Below are 19248 nucleotides of genomic sequence, written 5' to 3' on the forward strand. Positions count from 1 at the left end.
AAGGTGAAGTAGTTTGGGAGTCACTTCTAGCAAATGGAAACTTGATCTATTTCCAGTGGGGAGCTGTGTAAATCAAAACACTCAATAAAATGGCTAACAGCAGTTCAGATTACTTTTTCGATCACTGTTAAAACAGGCTTACATTTTTGCATTGTATTGTATGTTTTCCTAAATTTAAGAAAAGGAAATTGATATAGAAATGAATATCTGTGGGAAGTAGGTGGACTTGTTCAGCACAATGACAGGTATATTAAAGAATATGTTAAATGCATGTTCTTTTTAGGAGGAACAGTTTACATACATCTTTCAACAAGATGTCCATGTGTTGCATGTCTAGTTGGGTGGACAGTTGTAGTTGCATGCCCATTAACATTTTCAAGAGCAAAGCTATTACTGTGGGCCTAATTGAGAGCATAAAAATAAGTGGATGAATTTGATCTTGTGAACTGGAGGCATGGTCATTATTAAAATATACAATTCTGAAGACAACATGCTGTTGTCATTAATTGACTATATCCTATATTGTCAATATTCTGTAATTAAGTAGCCGTATGCCTGAATTTAGTTAGTGTATGCATGTGTAACTAATTATGGTTGTTTCAATTTAAAAATGTAATTAATTAAAAGTATGATGTAATTCTATGTTCATTTGCTACAAATCCAGTTACTAAGGGATATAATTGATGTTTTAATTATTTTGAAAATATTTCCTTTGTTTAAAATATCCTTAAAGAAGGAAAGAAAAAATACTTGAAAATTACTGAAAATCATATCAGCTGTTACAAAATTTGTAAAATATTTATTATAAAAATGAAAAAATGGTATAGTATAATATAAAAGGTAAATTATACATAAACTAGTTATATGTACCCCAGTCCACATTTAATATATTAAATACAAGTATATGTGCAGTAAAATATTCAGATAACTAATGGCTTCCTCCCTGTCCATTTCCGATTTACGTCAATATGTAACGGGTTTCCCAGACCTGTCTCTATAAAACAGTGGTGGGCATCCTGCAGCCCACGGGCCGCCGTTTGCCCATCACTGCTATAAAATAAATTATCTAATTTAAGAGAATAAATACAAAGAAATTAGACTGTATTATTAATAATATAATTTATAATTAATGCCAATGTGGTAGGTGTGCATTAGTCGTATAGTAATACACAGTGAATAGGGCACAACAGTAAAATGTTAGGGATGTACCAGTAGGTGTGATAGGCAAAAATCTGTAATGGTTAAAAAAGAATTTTAAGGAAAAAATGTTAATTTAAGGTAATTAACATATGTTCGTTACATAAAAATAGGCTTTTGCCTGTCACTAATTTTCTTTTTGATTACAGAGTCCTTTGTTCGTTTGAATGAAGGGAAACAGCACATTTGAGGGCAGAAGTAGAAGGGGTCAGGTACATTTCACAAGGGAGAACTGATCAGTTTACAACTGTAAGCAGAAAAACTTTCCCTGCATTTTACAAAACGTTGATAATTTACTTGAACAGTCATGCACCTAAGTGCGCAGTCACAGTAGGTGCACAACTGTCCGAGTGTCACTCCCAATTACCAGTTTTTGCAAATGCTTAAATTGCTCTCATAAAAATATTTCTAGTTCCTAGCGTGTGTAATTACACTTTACTGTGTACTTAAACTACTTCATATATAGAAGTACTGTCCTGCCACTGTTAGTTTCATACCTCCTTTGGCATTAGGTGTCAGTTTGTGTCTTGAGAGTCAAAGCTTGTAGATATAATTCTTAATTCAATTAGGGTAGTCCAGCACCAGCTTTAAAATAAAATAATTAACTTAATACAAAATAAATTGGATACTGAAAATGTGTATCAGAGCATAACTTCTGTTGGCATGAAAATTGACTATCCTGGTCTTCTGCCTATATAATGTTTGTAGGAGTTTTTTCTTGAAAGTACCTGACTCCTTTTTTGTGTGTATGCAAGATTGCAAAGTTTGTGTATTTTATTTATTTTATCTTTAGTAATTTTTAAAAGTTCCATCCCACATCATAAAAAATCTGTTGTGTTCAGAAATGTCCCACTAAACTTTATTTTAACTTTTTAAAAAATCTGATGTCCTCTTGAGTTCTCTCATCCACCTTCTTGAATTGTGTGCATTTCAATCCGATCCTTTCTCCTTCTTTTTCTAACGGGTACAAACCTAACTTTACTTTTCACCACACAATAAAACCTATTATCTAGTAACAAATTCATTGTGGTCTTATGTACCTCATATATTGCTTCAATAGCATTCTTGTTATATATTGTGTCCAAAATTATGCACAGTGGCTCAGCTTGGAAGTGCAGTATTCTTGGATGCCCTTTGTATAATAGCTATAAGGATCTTTTGTTACACTGCTTTCTTATACAGCTGTTTGCTTACCCCCACCTGCAGCCATTTGGGGATGGCTTAAAGGAAGGATGGAATTAAAAAGAATGAAATTGAGTTTCATTGAAGTCAATGTAAGCAGAAGTTATTCTTATCTGCTCTCCACCATTTTGTTTATGGAGGGACAGAGTTTGAAGAAGGGGTGGCATTTTGTGGGGGAGGGAACTGTCGTCATGTTTTTTTCCTCTAATTTCTCTAGAATTTCTCTTTTGACATGCTGAACATCCAACTTTCAATATTTTGAACTATTTTACTGCTTTCTTAATTTTCCTCTTTCTTTGTCATCCATTTGTGGTGTAAATAAGACAAACTTAAGGCTGATCCTAGTACCATTTTCCACTCCTCTCAGAACTGGTTGCTCAAGTCCAACTCAGAATTGTACCATTAGCACCACAGCTATATACTTAATTCTTTTAGTATATTGAGTATTTCAAGAAAGGCAATAAAACTATTTGTTCACCATATTCAAAACTCTGTCACCATAATGTAGTTAGAATTTGTTAAACATGACTTCCACTTCAGCAATTGCTTCTGATTGTTCTGGACCAATCTATACGTGTCCAGTTTTGGAAAAAAATCTGTACTTATTCTACTTTGTCTTTAAACAGTGCCACTAGAGTATTCCTCATTAAGGAAATAAAACATATTAAATATTCTATCAGATTATATCTTATGTCTTATATTATATATACTGACTTTCTTTGGGCATCAGGTGCTATTTTGCTATTATGTACGTGAGCTACATGGTTGTTTTAAATAACATGCCAGTTTGTAAAATTGGTACATTAAGGGATTGGGTAGAAGACATACATTTTTTTAATGTAGATGATGTTTGTCCATACACGCTTATTTACATTTGCTATACTAGTTATATACCTTATAAATGGATGAGAAGAAATACCTGTTAATGTTGATAATCAAGAAAAATGTGTTAGTATATCTGATAATTTTTGGTAACAGATTTTGTTCTCCATTTTAGAGTAGTTTTGTAACAATGATTACTGTAGTTCTACAATAAACCCTATTTTTCAAGGAGTTGTAACTCTTCTGTAAAACTTGCTGTGAGCTGAAGTCTGGCCCACAAACTCTCATCCTGTGAACAAGTCTAAAAACAAAGACAAGAAAAAAGGTCTGAAAAATGTTAGAATGACTTATATTTTAGCAATATAGAGAATATTTCAGTTTGGGGCACTTATTTTCCTTTCATAACTTAGAATCAACTTTTTAAATGAAATGTGGAAGCGTAGTCTCTTATAAGGTTGAATAAGCTTACCAATAGTCAGTTTCTAAGTTCTTAGCCAATGAAAGCTGGCTACTGCTAATATACTTGGTTACCATCTTGGTGGCTTCGTAGGGTGAGTTTCTATGATATAACAGGTATTATTAAGTCTATTCTATATGGTTTACAGCCCACTAATGACAGGTATTTAAATTATTAAAAGTAAAGTAAAATCTAAGTAAAATACATGTGAAACTATAACATACCATTTGGTTTCTTCAGAAATCCTATCTTTTGGTAGAGCAGTGTTTGTCGTCTCTCCACCCTCTTCCTTTCCCTTTTATGGTCTCTTGTTGTTAGATTGTAAACTCCTTGTGGGCCAAGGCATTGTCTTTTTTTATTCATTTATGTGCCAGGTACAACTATGATTCTGTATTAAAAAGCATACATAATTAATTAAGGGTTCCTAAAACAAATCATAAGTAAAATATTCATTGGATTCTCTTTTCATCACAGAATCATATCCAAGACTATTTTAAAAAAGAGCCCATGATTTTGTAGAATGAATAGATGAAAAATGTTGTGAGCTCCTCCTGCTGGTTCAGCAGCAGCAGTAGTTACAGGCGAAACTAAGAGTCTGGCTTAAATCCACAAAAGCAGCATTAACTCTGCAACTCCTGGCTGAAGCTTCAACTTTAATTCTGTTGTCTCAGTATATATGAGCACATTTGATATGCAGCATCACACTTCAGGTCCAGGATCTCTGACTCCTAGGCACATGGAGATGGGGGGTGGAGTGGGGTGCGGGGAAGGAAATGTAGGGTAATTTCAGCCTAGAGTTGTTTTCTTAGCTCTAAATTTCCTTGCTTTTTTAATGTAAGGAAGACTATTAACATTACTTTAATGTAGTTTTCATGGTTGATAAAAATAATGCTGTTGTAATGGCTAGATGTGCGTCAGCTGTGACTAAATGTTTTGATGTAGTCTTCTCAAAAGACAGACTAGAGCTTTCCTTTGAAATATGTGAAGCAGTTTTAGACACAGCTTCTCAGATGGATCTAATTAGTCTTTCATAGAACTGGATGTCCGTTTGTTGCAGCTGAATTCTCATTTCATTCACCCATAACTAGAAACACCTCTCTTCAAACGTGTTTCTTCAAAGAAAGAGGGGTTTAGGATTCCATGTTTTACTGCTTTTTGATGTTGGTTTCCCTTTAACTGAGAAGACCTTATGTTTATACAACTGTTATTATTAAGAAAACATAGCTTTGTTCATGAGAGTTCATTCTGTATCAATGTTGGCTATTGGTAGAAGTCAGAGATCTGTTTAATAGATCTTGCTATACCAGACTAGTAGGACGGCTATATGTCTGACTATTAAGTTCACTGAAGAAAGATATTAATGCAAACAGAATGTATTAATAAAACAGGAAACACTTTTTGTAACTGGATGAAAATAAAGATGAAGGACTATCAGTTATGGGATTCATCAGTAAAGAGTAATCATATTTATTATTTAAGTACAATTGCTGCCAAAAAAGAGCATTTTCTCTACAGCTATATTTACCTTTGTGACAGCATTCCCTATCTTAAAATAAGAAATATTGCAAATACTCTGGGTGGCAAATGTTTGAATTAATCTATAATTTTTCAATAGATGATAGATACATCCTAAGTATAATACCTAAGAAAAGGGATCAGATTCTCAGCCTACTCCCATCCCCATTTTGCTGCTTTTGCCAGAGACATAATCAGTTATCTGCATATTCCCCAAGAGCAGTGTTTCTCAATGACCGATGGATCAAATCTGTGGCACTATGGTGTGAGTGTATATATCAAACAGGCATACCAGGAAACCAAGGTACCTGCTGTGCAGCACTGACATTATAGTATGGTGATGTTGTATTTGCTGTAAATAAATATTGACTCGTTGGAGGGTAGAATGTGGCAGTACACAGGGCAATGATGTTGTGAGAACAATTCTAGGTTCTTAATGATTACATTATTTTAAACTGTTTTTAAACTTTAGTCATAGTCAGACTGGAGAGTAGCAATGGGAAGTGCCTGAGTAAACCTAGCTAAAATAAGTGATTTTTGTGGAGTGGGTTGAAGGAGGAGAGTGAATTTGCTAGACATACAAGCAAAGGGAAATATTTGTCTAAAATAGCACAACTGAACTGGGTCACTGCATGTGATTCATATATAGAATATCAAACGGATTATGGAATGATACTTCAGTGTCAGGACTGCTGGTGAAAGTATGCTAACCACAAGGACAAATCACAAACGGTTTATGTAGTCACCAGAAAGATGAAATGGAATTATACCTCCACAATTCTAAATGTATGTAGTATTTTATATAATAGTAGACACAGAAAACTGTTAAAAGACCATTATTAAGGTTGCAAAGTGAAGCATTCAGAAGTTAGGAAATGTAAGATTTAAAGTTTTGCCTGTCCAACCTGAATTCATCCCACTTGTGTGTATGCATTATGATATGGTCTGGATTACATGATATTTTTTTCACAGGTCCCCTGTCTCATTCAGTGCACAAAGTGGACCTGCGAGGATGAATCAGGGTTGTGCAGTGAAGGAGAATGTTGTCTGTTGGCTCACTGCTTCATTTGTTCCAGAAGTTGGCAGGTGTGTAGTGAATGAGGCAAGAGATTGCAGAAAGAAAAAGGATGGTTTCATGGTTACAGCATTTGAATCTTGGCCTGGAAAATTGGATTATATCCCTGCCTCTGCTACAGATTTTCTGAGAGATGCTAGATGAGTCACTTAAACCAGTTTGTTTTCCAGGTGGTCACTAATTGTTTGTTCCTCATTTTTCTGGTGCCTGATTTGAGACCCGGGCATCTGATTTGCAGAAGCACTGAACACTCATAGCTGCAGTTCAAGTCAATGGGATCTGTTCTTTTAACATATAAAGTGATATGCAATGCTAAGTAATGTGAAAAATCAGGTTCTGGGTGTCTCAAGTTCGGCATCCAGAACGATTGACTACTTATGACCTTAATCTCTTTGTGGATTAGTTCCCCTTCTCTAAAATGTGGGCATTAATATCCCTTCGTTCCACAGCAGTGTTGTAAAATAAATTAGTATTTCTGAAGCACTCAGATACAATACTGATGAGTGCCATAAAAAAGCCCATGAAGAAATGCATAATTTTGTCTTCAGAACAGGGTTTGAATAGTGTTCAGTAAATAAAGTGTGTGGCCACACGTTGAACACTGAGAAGACAACAAAATATTGCATAGCTGCTCATAAGTGAGGATCTCCATTTTGTGCACTGAATGGGCTGGGGTCCAGTGGAGAAAATATGTGGCCATATAATTAAAAAGAGTATCATAATGCATGCATAGAAGGGGGCCGAATTATGGTTGCACAAACATCTCAATTATGGCATTTCCTAAATTTTGAGTGCTTTATTTTTCAACTTAAAAATGTTGCTTGTATTAGTTTTTTGTGTATATTTGCCGAGATTTTATAAAGCAATCTGAACCCCCCCCCAAAAAACTCTATCATGTGGCATCATATTGACACCCATATGGATCATCAATAGGGTTAGAACCTTTAGATCCACCCACACAGACCTCTGCCAGTTGAGCTAATTGAATAACTCATAGCAGTAGTAGATAATTATACTCTATGTGGTTCAGCTCTAGAGGAGAATGAGACACTTTGCCAGTGGCTTGCACAGATATTTGCTGAGAGCAAGGGAGTGATTCTTGGATGTATTAAAGTTTCACTCCAACTGATTTCTTTAGAGTTTAACTCTGTAAAAATATAAGCAACTTATGAAAAAGCCGAATAGTACGTACCCTGTGAAAGAAGCTTCAGATAAAAGAACCAAATACAGAACGGCAAATACAGTATAACATAGAACAGATCTGACAATGCCAAAAATGCTAGAATTGTATACAAGGCACGCTCTTCCTAGTGCCATTTTCATAATTGCAATTCATTTTCTAGTAGTTCTTTCTACTTACCTTGACAAATGTAATGAATGCTAAACTTCCTGGGACATATCCTCAGCTTGTATAAATTGAGAGAGCTCCATCAGCTTCAATGGAGCTATGCTGATTTACAACAGCTGTAGTCTGCCGTGGACTAATTGTCCATGTGGACCCTACTCATGCACATTAACAGTGATGTTGAGAAAGTGGATAAGGAAAAGTTATTTACTTATTCCCATAATACAAGAACTAGGGGTCACCAAATGAAATTAATAGGCAGCAGGTTTAAAACAAATAAAAGGAAGTTCTTCTTCACGCAGCGCACAGTCAACTTGTGGAACTCCTTACCTGAGGAGGTTGTGAAAGCTAGGACTATAACAATGTTTAAAAGGGAACTGGATAAATTCATGGTGGCTAAGTCCATAAATGGCCATTAGCCAGGATGGGTAAAGAATGGTGTCCCTAGCCTCTGTTTGGCAGAGGATGGAGATGGATGGCAGGGGGAGGGATAGCTCAGTGGTTTGAGCATTGGCCTGCTAAACCCAGAATTGTGAGTTCAATCCTTGTGGGGGCCACTTAGGGATCTGGGGTAAAAATCAGTACTTGGTCCTGCTAGTGAAGGTAGGGAACTGGGCTCAATGACCTTTCAAGGTCCCTTCCAGTTCTAGGAGATTGGTATATCTCCAATTATTAATTTTTATTATTAATTAATAGGAGAGAGATCACTTGATCATCGCCTGTTAGGTTCACTCCCTCTGGGGCACCTGGCATTGGCCACTGTCGGTAGACAGATACTGGGCTAGATGGACCTTTGGTCTGACCCGGTACGGATTCTTATGTTCTTATGTTAATGTACTTTGATCTAGTCCACAGCTGACTAGTGTGGGGCAGATTCACACTCCAGCTTGCTGCAAATAAATTGTTCATGTAGACAAGTTCTCAGTAATACAGTAAACAAATGGAATTTCCTTCCTCACTTTCCCTTGACTAATTTCCACCTCCCTGAAGAATTTTTTTTATAAGGAAGTGCCAACCCAGATGGAATGTTTAAGGCTTAGCAGAGGGAGACCTTACAAATGATTTTAATAATGGAAATGCTTTTAGATTCTATCTGTAATTTGTGGTTGAGGAAGACAGTATTCAGTTCATAATTGTGACATAACTTCCTGTATATGCATTTAATATGTTTGTGTATATACTATTGAATTGCTTGATATTGCAACCCTCATTGCAACCCCTTACCAACATAAATGGTAACATTGGCTTCAGCTGTATGATTTCAATGACTGGGACTGTTCGTGTGCCCAGATCTAGAAAGGGAGTTAGGTGTTGCAATGCTCAGAAGACCCCCTTTAAATTCCTGCTCCTCACCAGGCGAGTGTGGGGGGGAGGTATTGAACTAGGGTCTTCCACATCCTGGCTGAGACCCAAGCCACTGGGCTGAAGGTTATAAGGCATGCCTCCTCTTCCTCCTGGCTTTTTTTATATGGCAGTAGGCGTGCTCTGAGCACACCTACCAGACCAGGTCCCACAGACAAGAAAGGATTCCCTCCACCCTTGTCTCCACCTGGTTTGATCATTGCGTTGGGGCTTAAGTGTGACAGAGGTACCCAGGCACCCTGAGGGAAGCAGCAGTGCATATGCCCAGAGGCAGAAACATAGGTTCCTGCAGAAATGTAAGCACCAACTGAGTTTAAGTGCCTCCAGGGTTAGGCAGCAGTTGAGCAGGGGTTTTGTGGATCATAGTGATGCTCAAATCTGCTATTTAGGTGCCTAAATCTAGGGCGTAGGCACCTTAGTCCCTTTGGGCATTTGAGACAGCTTGCATAAGGTTTTAGAGTTGGGTCAGTGTTCAGTATCGGACAGCCATTAGTGAATGAGCAGTTTATGGAATTTTGTAGATTGTTCTAACAAGTAATTTGAATTGGGGATGATCAGCTAGGAAACATTTGTTTTGTAACAGCCCCCCCCCCCCCCCCCCAAACAAACAAACCTTTACAACCAAGCAGTGTTGAACATGAGCTAGAAGTGTACATTGATTCTTCTCAGAGTGCTCCTATACTTTGGTCTTTTAAAAAATGGAGTGTCTGTTCCCTTTGAAACTGAGCAAAACCTCCCACCAGTTAAATTAGACAGTGGAAAAAACAAAATTTTCAGACATAATCGTTCTGGATATAGGACTAAAACCTGATCCTGAGTTATGCAGGAGTGAGTAGTGTGTGTACCTTTTTCTTCTGCAATGCATGATAATCGGATCTATCTTGATACATTTATTTGGTCTTAAATACAAGAATATGGACAAATATTGTACTTTAAAGCCAGCCTTAATAGCTGTCATGTTCAAATGTGGCCTCAAGCAGTATGAATCATAATTTGGCACTATCTTCCTCTCTCTAGTTATACCTTTATAAACATATATACAATGTAAACAAATCCACAGGTTTGGATAACCTTGAGCTTCAATACTGTAGGAATGCTGCCACAGTCACCTATTTCCCTTTTATTGATATGTTAACATTGTCCTTAGCTAGTGAGTCATGAAAAATTGGCAGAGTTGTTTCCCCCATGTTGGAATACAAGAGTTCAGTTTTAAGAGTAACAGGGTAATCTTAATTTTGCTAGCAGACCCCCAAAACTAAAGAACCTTTCCCTATGACTGGAGAATTGCTAACATAGTTCCTATCTTTAAGAAAGGGGGGGGGGGGGGAAATGTGATTCGGGCAACTACAGGCCTGTCAGTTTGACATCTGTAGTATGCAAAGTATTGGAAGAAATTTTGAAGGAAAAAGTAGTCAAGGACATTGAGGTCAATAGTAATTGGGTCAAAATACAACATGGTTTTACAAAAGGTAGATTGGGCCAAACCAACCCGATCTCCTTCTTTGAGAAGGTAACGGATTTTTTAGACAAAGGAAATGCAGTGGATCTAATTTACCTTAATTTCAGTACGGCATTTGATATGGTTCCACATGGGGAATTATTAGCTAAATTGGAAAAGATGGGGATCAATATGAAAATTGAAAGGTGGATAAGGAACTGGTCCTACTGAAAGGTGAATTGTCAGGCTGGAGGGAGGTTACTAGTGGAGTTCCTCAGGGATCTGTTTTGGGACCAATCTTATTTAATTTTTTTATTACTGACCTTGCACAAAAAGTGGGAATGTGCTAATAAAGTTTGCGGATGAGACAAAGCTGGGAGGTATTGCCAATACAGAGAAGGACCAGGATATCATACAGGAAGATCTGGATGACCTTGTAAACTGGAGTAATAGTAAGGTTCTCCAGTCATACGGTACAACCCCTGAGTTTACAGATTCATTAAAAATTCTTGCTAATGGGCTTGCAATTTCATGTGCCAATTCCTTTAATATTCTTGGATGAAGATTATCTGGGCCCCCTGATTTTGTCCCATTAAGCTGTTCAAGTTTGGCTTCTACTTCAGATGTGGTAATATCTACCTCCATATCCTCATTCCTATTTGTCATCCTACCATTATCCCTAAGCTCCCCGTTAGCCTCATTAAAGACTGAGGCAAAGTATTTGTTTAGATATTGGACCATGCCTAGATTATGCTTAAACTCCACTCCATCCTCAGTGTTTAGCGGTTCCACTTCTTTCTTTGTTTTCTTCTTATTTATATGGCTATAGAACCGTACTATTAATAGTAATAGGATGAAATTTAATAGTGAAAAGTGCAAGGTCATGCATTTAAGGATTAATAACAAGAACTATTGTTATAAGCTGGGGAGGCATCAGTTGGAAGTAACAGAGGAGGAGAAGGACCTCAGAGTATTGGTTGATCACAGGATGACTAAGAGCTGCCAATGTGATATGGCCATGAAAAAAAGCGAATGCGGTCTTAGGATGCATCAGGTGAGTTATTTCCAGTAGAGATAAGGAGGCGTTAGTACTGGCTATCAGGAAGTCTAGACTTGAAATTAGAGGAAGGTTTCTAACCATCAGAGGAGTGAAGTTCTGGAACAGCCTTCCAAGGGGAGTAGTGGGGGCAAAAGACATATCTGGCTTAAGACTAAGCTTGATAAGTTTATGGAGGAGATGGTATAATGGGATAGCCTAATTTTGGCAATTAATTCGTCTTTGACTACTAGCAGTAAATCTGCCCAATGGCTTGTGATGGGATGTTAGATAGGGTGGGATCTGAGTCAGTACAGAGAATTCTTTCCTGGGTGTCTGGCTGGTGAGTCTTGCCCACATGCTCAGGGTTTAGCTGATCGCCATGTTTGGGGTCGGGAAGGAATTTTCCTCCAGGGCAGGTTGGCAGAAGCCCTGGGGGTTTTTCACCTTCCTCTGCGGTGTGGGGCACGGGTCACTTGCTGGAAGATTCTATGCACCTTGAAGTCTTAAACTGTGATTTGAGAACTTCAATGGCTCAGACACAGGTTTGATACAGGAGTGGGTGGGTGAAATTCTGTGGCCTGCGTTGTGCAGGAGGTCAGACTAGATGATCATAATGGTCCCTTCTGACCTTAAAGTTTGATTCTGTGAATAGATCTCATCTTTTGTAGAAGTAATTTGGCAACTCTTGAAATGGAGTGTAAACATTATATTTTTATTATCTGGGGTTTTTCTACATTTGGTTTTACAGGCTGGTTTTTTTTTAAGGTTCTTGATCATTCTGTGATACTGTACTCTGTTTCAAAGGCCTTGCTTTGACCTTTTGGCAAGTGGTGGCAAAACCAGACTTGACAGTTTAGGTCAGTGATGGGCAGCCTGTGGGCTGCACGCAGCCTGTCAGGGTAATCTGCTGGTAGGCCGCGAGACATCCACAGGCACAGCCGCTGCAGCTCCCAGTGCTGTCTCGTGGCCCACTAGCGGATTACCCTGACAGTCCACGTGCGGGCCACAGGTTGCCCACCGCTGGTTTAGGTAGTAATTGCTCCAATCTAATGTGACAGTGCTTATTAAGAACTTTGGCAAACTCTTTAATTTAAGAAATTTCTGCTCTAAAGTTGTTCCATTGAAACTTACCAAACCTGTCAATGGGACATCATTTCGTTAGGAGTCACTTTACAGGAAATAGTCAATCCATATTTTTTATTTATATGGTGAAATGGATTGCCAACTCTTGACTGGAAAAGGGATTCTAAATACAGCCTTGTTCACCTCCACTCACTGTGAGGATTTTCTAGTTCCATGGCAACTGGGGGCAGACTCAGACTTGTTATTTCACAGGCCAGGACTCAAAGGCTTGTCTCATAGGAAAAGCCTGCCTGAGGTTTCTGTCCCAAGAACAGTCGCAACAATCATTTCAGACCATTTTTTCCAAAGAGTGTTTAAAAAAATCTACAGATTATATTCTTTTAATAACTCTGTAATGCTGTAATACAAAATACTTTAAAAAGCCTTACTCAGTTAGTATCTGGCTGAGACCTGATACACTTCACTTATCTCACAGTCCCTAAGGTTGCAAAGGCTGGATGCAAAGAAATACACAAAGGTGTTTTGAAATTTGCCTCATGGGCAGTAAACTCCCATCTCCATGCTAAACATGAGCTCTGTCTGAATTGCAGAAAGGTCGCCAAGCTGACTGCAGGGACAGTTCAGGTAACTTATCGGCTGGCAAAATCACTAAGAACACAAGAATAGCAATGCTGGGTCAGACCAATGGTCCATGTAGCCCGATATCATGGCTTCTGACAGTGGCCAGTTCCTGATGCTTCAGAGGAAGTGAACAGAGGCACAATTTTATTGACTGATTCATCCCGAAATCCAGTCCCAGCTTCTAGCAATCAGAGGTTTAGAGACAGCCAGAGCATAATGTTGCATTGCTGACCATCTTGGCTAATAATCATTGATGGACCTGTCCTCCATTAACTCATCTAATTCTTTTTTGAACCCAGTTATACTTTTGGCCTTCACAACATTCCCTGGCAACGAGTTCCATAGGCTGGCTGTGTGTTGTGTGAAGAAGTATTTTCTTTTGTTTGTTTTTCAACCTGCAGGCTAGTAAGTTCATTGGGTGACCCCTAGTCCTTGTGCTATGTGAATGGGTAAATAACACTTACTTTCTCCACACCAGTCATGATTTTATAGACCTCTATCATATCCCCCCTTAGTCGTCTCTTTTCCAAGGTGTACAGTCCCAGTCTCTTTAACCTCTCCTCACATGAAAGCTGTTCCATACCCCAAATTCCCCCCCACTTCTCTGTACGTCCAATTCTCATGTATCTTTTTTGAGATGGGTCAACTAGAATTGCATGTAGTATTCAAGATTTGGGCATATCATGGATTTATATAGTGGTGTTATCATATTATCTGTTTTATTATCTATCCCCTTCCTGAGGGTTCCTAACATGCTTGTGCCAGATCACAAAGGGAGCACCTTTATAGAGTCAGGGAGTCTACGGTTAGAAGAAATCACCAGTGTGTCTAGGCTGATCTCCCCCGCATCACAGGCCACTAAATTCCACTCAGGTACCTCTGTATGGAGTCCAATAACCTGGATTAAATAAGTGTTATAGCCTTTAGAAGACTAAGCTATTGTATGCCACAGGCAGAGAATAAGGACGACTGAGGTACACCAATGCCCAAGGCCCCCCACAGTGGCAGAGAATTGATATGGTGAGATATACTGATATGATCCTAGGAAGCAACCCATGTGCCATGCTGCAGAGGAAGGCAACACAAAAAAACAGGCTCTCTGCCAGTCTGACCTGGGGGGAAATTGCTTCAGGACCCTGATAATGATGATCAGTTAAACTCTGAGCATGTAGGCAAGACCCACCAGCAAAGCATCTGAGAAAGTGAATAAAGGGAATAAAGACATAGGACCAGAAAGGATTTCCAGGGCTGCTGAGCGTAAGCCCCTTTGTACTTTAGGCAACCCCATCTTGCAGTCCCACTCATAAATTTATCAAGCTCTATCCTAAAACTAATTAGGTTGTTTTTCCCAAAAGCTCCTATTGAGAGACTGTTCCAGAACCTTCTGTAAACAGGAAAGAAGAGACACAATCATCCGGTCTCTCTAAGGAAATACAAATGTTAGTTTTCTATGTGCAGAGAAATCTTCTTTGTCTATGAGCTATTCTCATAGATTCATAGATTCTAGGACGGGAAGGGACCCCGAGAGGTCATCGAGTCCAGTCCCCTGCCCTCATGGCAGGACCAAATACTGTCTAGACCATCCCTGATGGACATTTTTATATATCTAACTCTTAAATATTTTTATAGAGGAGGAGATTCCCTCAACCTCCTAGGCAATTTATTCCAGTAAACAAACACCTGACAGTTACTTTTTTTTCCTAATGTACCTAAACCCCCCTTGCTGCAGTAGTTTCTTTTTTTATTCTTGTTCTATCCTTAGAGGCTAAGTTACAAGTTTTTTTTCTTCCCTCCCCTTTGAGACCTTTTAGATACCTGAAAAACTGTCTCATGTCTCTCTCTCTTTCTCTCTTTCAAAAAAAACAAACCAATTTTTTTTTCCTCCTTTCCGTAGATCAGTTTCTCAGACCTTTAATCATTCTTGTTGCTCTTCTTCTCCTCTCTCTCTCCACATCTCTCTCTTTCTTGGGTGCCCAGAGACTGGACACAATAATATTCCAGTTGGGGCCTAACAGCGAGAGAGAGAGTGGGGATGACTCTGTGTCTCTTGCTCACAACACACCTGTTAATGCATCCTAGAATGATGTTTGCTTTTTTTTTGCAACATCATCACACTGTTGACTCATATTTAGCTTGTGGTCCACTATAAACCCTAGATCCCTTTCTGCCGTACTCCTTCCTATACAGTCTCTTTCCATTCTGTATGTGTGAAACTGATTGTGCCTTCCTAAGTGGAGCACTTTGCATTTGTCTTTATTAAACTTTATCCTGTTTACCTCAGACCATTTCTCCAATTATGACCCTTCTCCCAGGCAAATTGTCTCTGCATGCTGAGACTGGATTAAGGGGACTCTAATCTTTATGTAGACACATTCATGAAAACCATAAGTTTTTGGGAAATTGATTATAGCCTTGGGGCTCAATGCTTAAAAGGAATTAGGCTCCTAACTTGCATTGATTTCTATCTCTTTTTGAGCATTCAGTCCCTGGTACCCGATTCCAATGCTGCTGAGCACCAGCAGTTCCCATTTATTTGAAGTGGTATTGTGATACTCAGCATCAGTGAAAATCAAGCTGTTACAGTACTTGCTACCTGAAAAATCACAGCACAGAAATGAAAAAGGTACTGCTTTCTACTTCTTTACTCATTGGACTAGTTCAAATAACAGTTCAGAAGCTTGAGGCAAAGTTCTAGTAATTCCAATTGCTCTTGAATGGCTAGGAAGACTTTAGTTCTGTAGTTTCCTAAACTTGAGGTGGAGTTTTCACTTCCTCTGCCTCCAAGAAGAGACCTCTTGACACAAAATTCAGTTCTACATCCGAGTCTCCAAGATGTGCCTGTCTGTATGGCTCTTGAGATGAGGCAACTAAGTATAACATAGCTTTCTTTTATAGAGTGACTGAAACCATGATGTCCTCCAAGAAGAACTCAGTAAACAGCGTCTGTGTTGAAATGTGACTCAGAAGCAGACTTTGGTGTAAAGGCATGGGATCAAGACAATGTAGGCAAAAAGCCAGCACATACTGGAATTGTTTAAATTATAGATTTTTCAATAGATTCAGCCGGTTTCCTAAAAGAGGAAGTCACGATTGCTATACCTAGCAAGCATTAAACTAGGACTCATTTTGGCACAGCCTTATATTGCAATGTTCCTTCCTAAATAGGAGTTGTTAACAGTTACCCGTTGTGGAATCTAAATAAAAATTTCAGTTTTCCATCCATCTGAGCCTCCTCAGTCAGTCTTATGGAAACATTCTAAAATTTAAAGTTGCTAAACCAATAGCAATTATGTCAACAAGGAGCATTTTGTAGTTAGGATCTTTATGAACAGATAAGCCAAATTACAAAGATGCAGTGGTTCAGCAAACTGTGATCGTGCCTTCGTTCCAAAAATATGCTCAGATTTTTATCATTGGTATGAAATAGTTCTGCCTTCTTTTGTCAAGAGACAAAACATAAGAGGAATGAAAAAAGGGCACAAATTAGATGTTAGGTGTAATATTAGGCTATACCTCAAAAGACCCAGAGAATTTTGAAAAAAAGAGAAGGGAACCAGCAAAGTGCTAGCTTGCAGAGGGCCCTGCCCCTGATTGGAGGAAATATCCGGTACCATGGCTGGCTGTGAGGAGCTCTGTTTAAAGAAGGAAGAGGCACACAAAGTTGTTCCAGCAACAGAGGATTCCCTGGCTGGCTGCTTCTATGGACCCCTCCTGTTTACTTGGCTTCTGCAGCCTGTATTCTCACCTGCTCCTGGTTCCTGCCTCCCCACCTGCTCCTGGTTCCTGTCGTCCTAATCCCAGACCCCACATCTGTTCCCCCAATTTCTGTTTTCCTGCTTCACTCTAGCTCCCTGTTCTTATGCCTCACCTCTGATGCTCTCTCTATAACTCTGACCTTTGGCTAGGCATCTGACTCTAACCATTAGGCATGACCTCCATGCCCTGGTCATTACATTGGACACTACTACAATACAAATAATAATATTAGACGTGCTTACTTCTCAGAGAAAACTTTTTAGGAAAACATTCTGTATTGAAACAACTCTTGCTGTTTCATATTTATTGAATTTCTATTTCCTGTTTTTTATTTACCGAGGAGGTGTGTATGAAAACAGGTTCTTAGTTCTTAGAAGATAAACTGCTCCTACTGCTTTTTCCATCTGAAGTCATCATCCTGTTTGTGACATCATAATAATCTCCACAACATGTAGAGGAAAGGTCCTGTTTGCATGCAGATGTCCCTAACAACAAAGAACAGGCAAAGAGAAATACAGGACCTGGGACCCATAATCTGGATTTTTTTCTAATAGAATATTTTACAGTTTTCTGTGAATAGTTCATGGATTTTAAGATTGTAATACAAATTAACAACTTTTTTTTTTTGCCTATTTCCCGCAATTTATCAAGTTTTACCTGCAGAGTGTGATAATGTGTCACTTATTCTGTAATACAAATGCAAAAAGAGTTAGGTGTCTGAATTAACTGTGAATGTCTATTTTAATGTTACTTTACATAATTTTATATGTGAAAGACAAGTGAGGCCTTTTAAAACTGTATTTTGTTTCAGTAATTGTTCTGTAGTCAGTGTAATAATTTTTGAAGTCTTATAGTAAATAGAATATATTGATTTGAAGCCACTGTTGCATCAAAGCGTATTTTTATAGGAACTGGTCACAGGTACACAACAGCTTTCTATCCTGTTTGTGGTGAAATTATTATATGTAGCTGCTAATATGTATAGAGAGTAGATTATTCTTGCAAATTATGTAGTTTTTAAAATTTCCTTTTTTATGGGAGTTTTGGAAGTACAAATTAAGAGCCATATAGGAATCTGCATTCATAGGTACAGGAACATTTCACTACAGTGGGTATTCATAAATGTTCTTCTGTTTTAAAAAATAGTGCACTTACAATAGGAAGTACTTCTAGCACTAGTAATGAAAGGAAACTTTTTTAAAAAAGTGAGACAAGTGTTTGTAAAGCTCATGCATATAGTAGAAATGTCTGTATGTTCTTTAGTCCCTGGTAAATTCCCCCACAGCACCTAACAGAAAATAACAAGAGTTACAAGGCTGTAGTTTTAAACTGAATGATTTTAAACCTATGTATCCAGCTGCCTGAGGCCTCACAGTCCATATGTCATTCAGAAAGATAGATATGTATTGAATATTATTTATTCTTGTAAGCTGACAAAGTGTGGGCTATAGATTTTTAAATACACCTCTACCCTGATCAGGGCTGCCCTGGGGGGGCAAGTGGGGTAATTTGCCCCGGGCCCCGCAGGGGCCCCAGCCCGGCGGTGGTCCGGGTCTTCAACGGTATTTCGGCGGCGGGGGGCCCTTTAGTGCTGCCAAAGATGCAGAGCGACTGAAGGGCCCCCTGCCGCTGAAATGCCCCACGCACCCTGGCCTGGCGACGGTCTGGGTCTTCGGCGGCATTTCGGCAGCAAGGGGCCCTTCAGTTGCTCCGGGTCTTCAGCGGCATTTTGGTGACGGGGGGTCCTTCAGTTGCTCCGGGTCTTCAGCAGCATTTCGGTGATGGGGGGTCCTTCAGTGCTGCCGAAGACGCGGAGCAACTGAAGGGCCCCCCGCCGCTGAAATGCCGCCGAAGACTCTGACCGCCGCCAGGTGAATACAAGCGCCATAGCTCCCCCACTTTGCCTCAGGCCCCCTGAATTCTCTGGGAGGCTCTGACCCTGATATAACGCAGTCCTCGGGAGACAAAAAATCTCACCTCATTATAGGTGAGACCGCGTTATATCGAACTTGCTTTGCCCTCCCCCCACCCTGTTCCTTGTTCCCTGACCACTCCCTCCAGAGACTCCCCGTCTCTAATCAACCCCAGGACCCCACTCCCTACTCAACCTCTCTGTCTCCTGACTGCTCCGACCCCTATCCACACACCCCACCCCCTGACAGGTACTCACCGGCAGCGGCGGGAAGCGGAGCAATGTGGCCCCATCCCACTCCACTCTGCCACCTCCCAGCTGCAGCGCTCTGCTTCCTGCTGCTGGTGAATGCAGGGAGGTTGGGGAAAGGACGCCCCCCCCCTGTACTCACCTGCAGCGGGAAGCGGAGCACCCTGGCTGGGAGCTGGAGGAGTGGAGCTGGCT

At 39.5% G+C, this 19248-nt stretch overlaps 1 protein-coding gene and 1 long non-coding RNA gene across 7 annotated transcripts in view; one reads left to right on the forward strand and one right to left on the reverse strand.

Moving 5' to 3' along the window:
• Window positions 1-19248, forward strand: part of PCCA (propionyl-CoA carboxylase subunit alpha) — a 414132-nt gene that overhangs the window by 294081 nt on the left and 100803 nt on the right. The gene's annotated exons all lie outside the window — the stretch shown is intronic.
• On the reverse strand, window positions 3287-16939 carry LOC120384319. Its single transcript, XR_005588753.1, has 3 exons — window positions 16882-16939; window positions 3883-4046; window positions 3287-3502 (listed from the first exon to the last, which is right to left on the reverse strand). It is a non-coding gene; the product is annotated as an uncharacterized LOC120384319 (long non-coding RNA).

The sequence above is a fragment of the Mauremys reevesii genome, linkage group 1, assembly GCF_016161935.1.
Source record: "Mauremys reevesii isolate NIE-2019 linkage group 1, ASM1616193v1, whole genome shotgun sequence".
NCBI lineage: Eukaryota > Metazoa > Chordata > Testudines > Geoemydidae > Mauremys > Mauremys reevesii.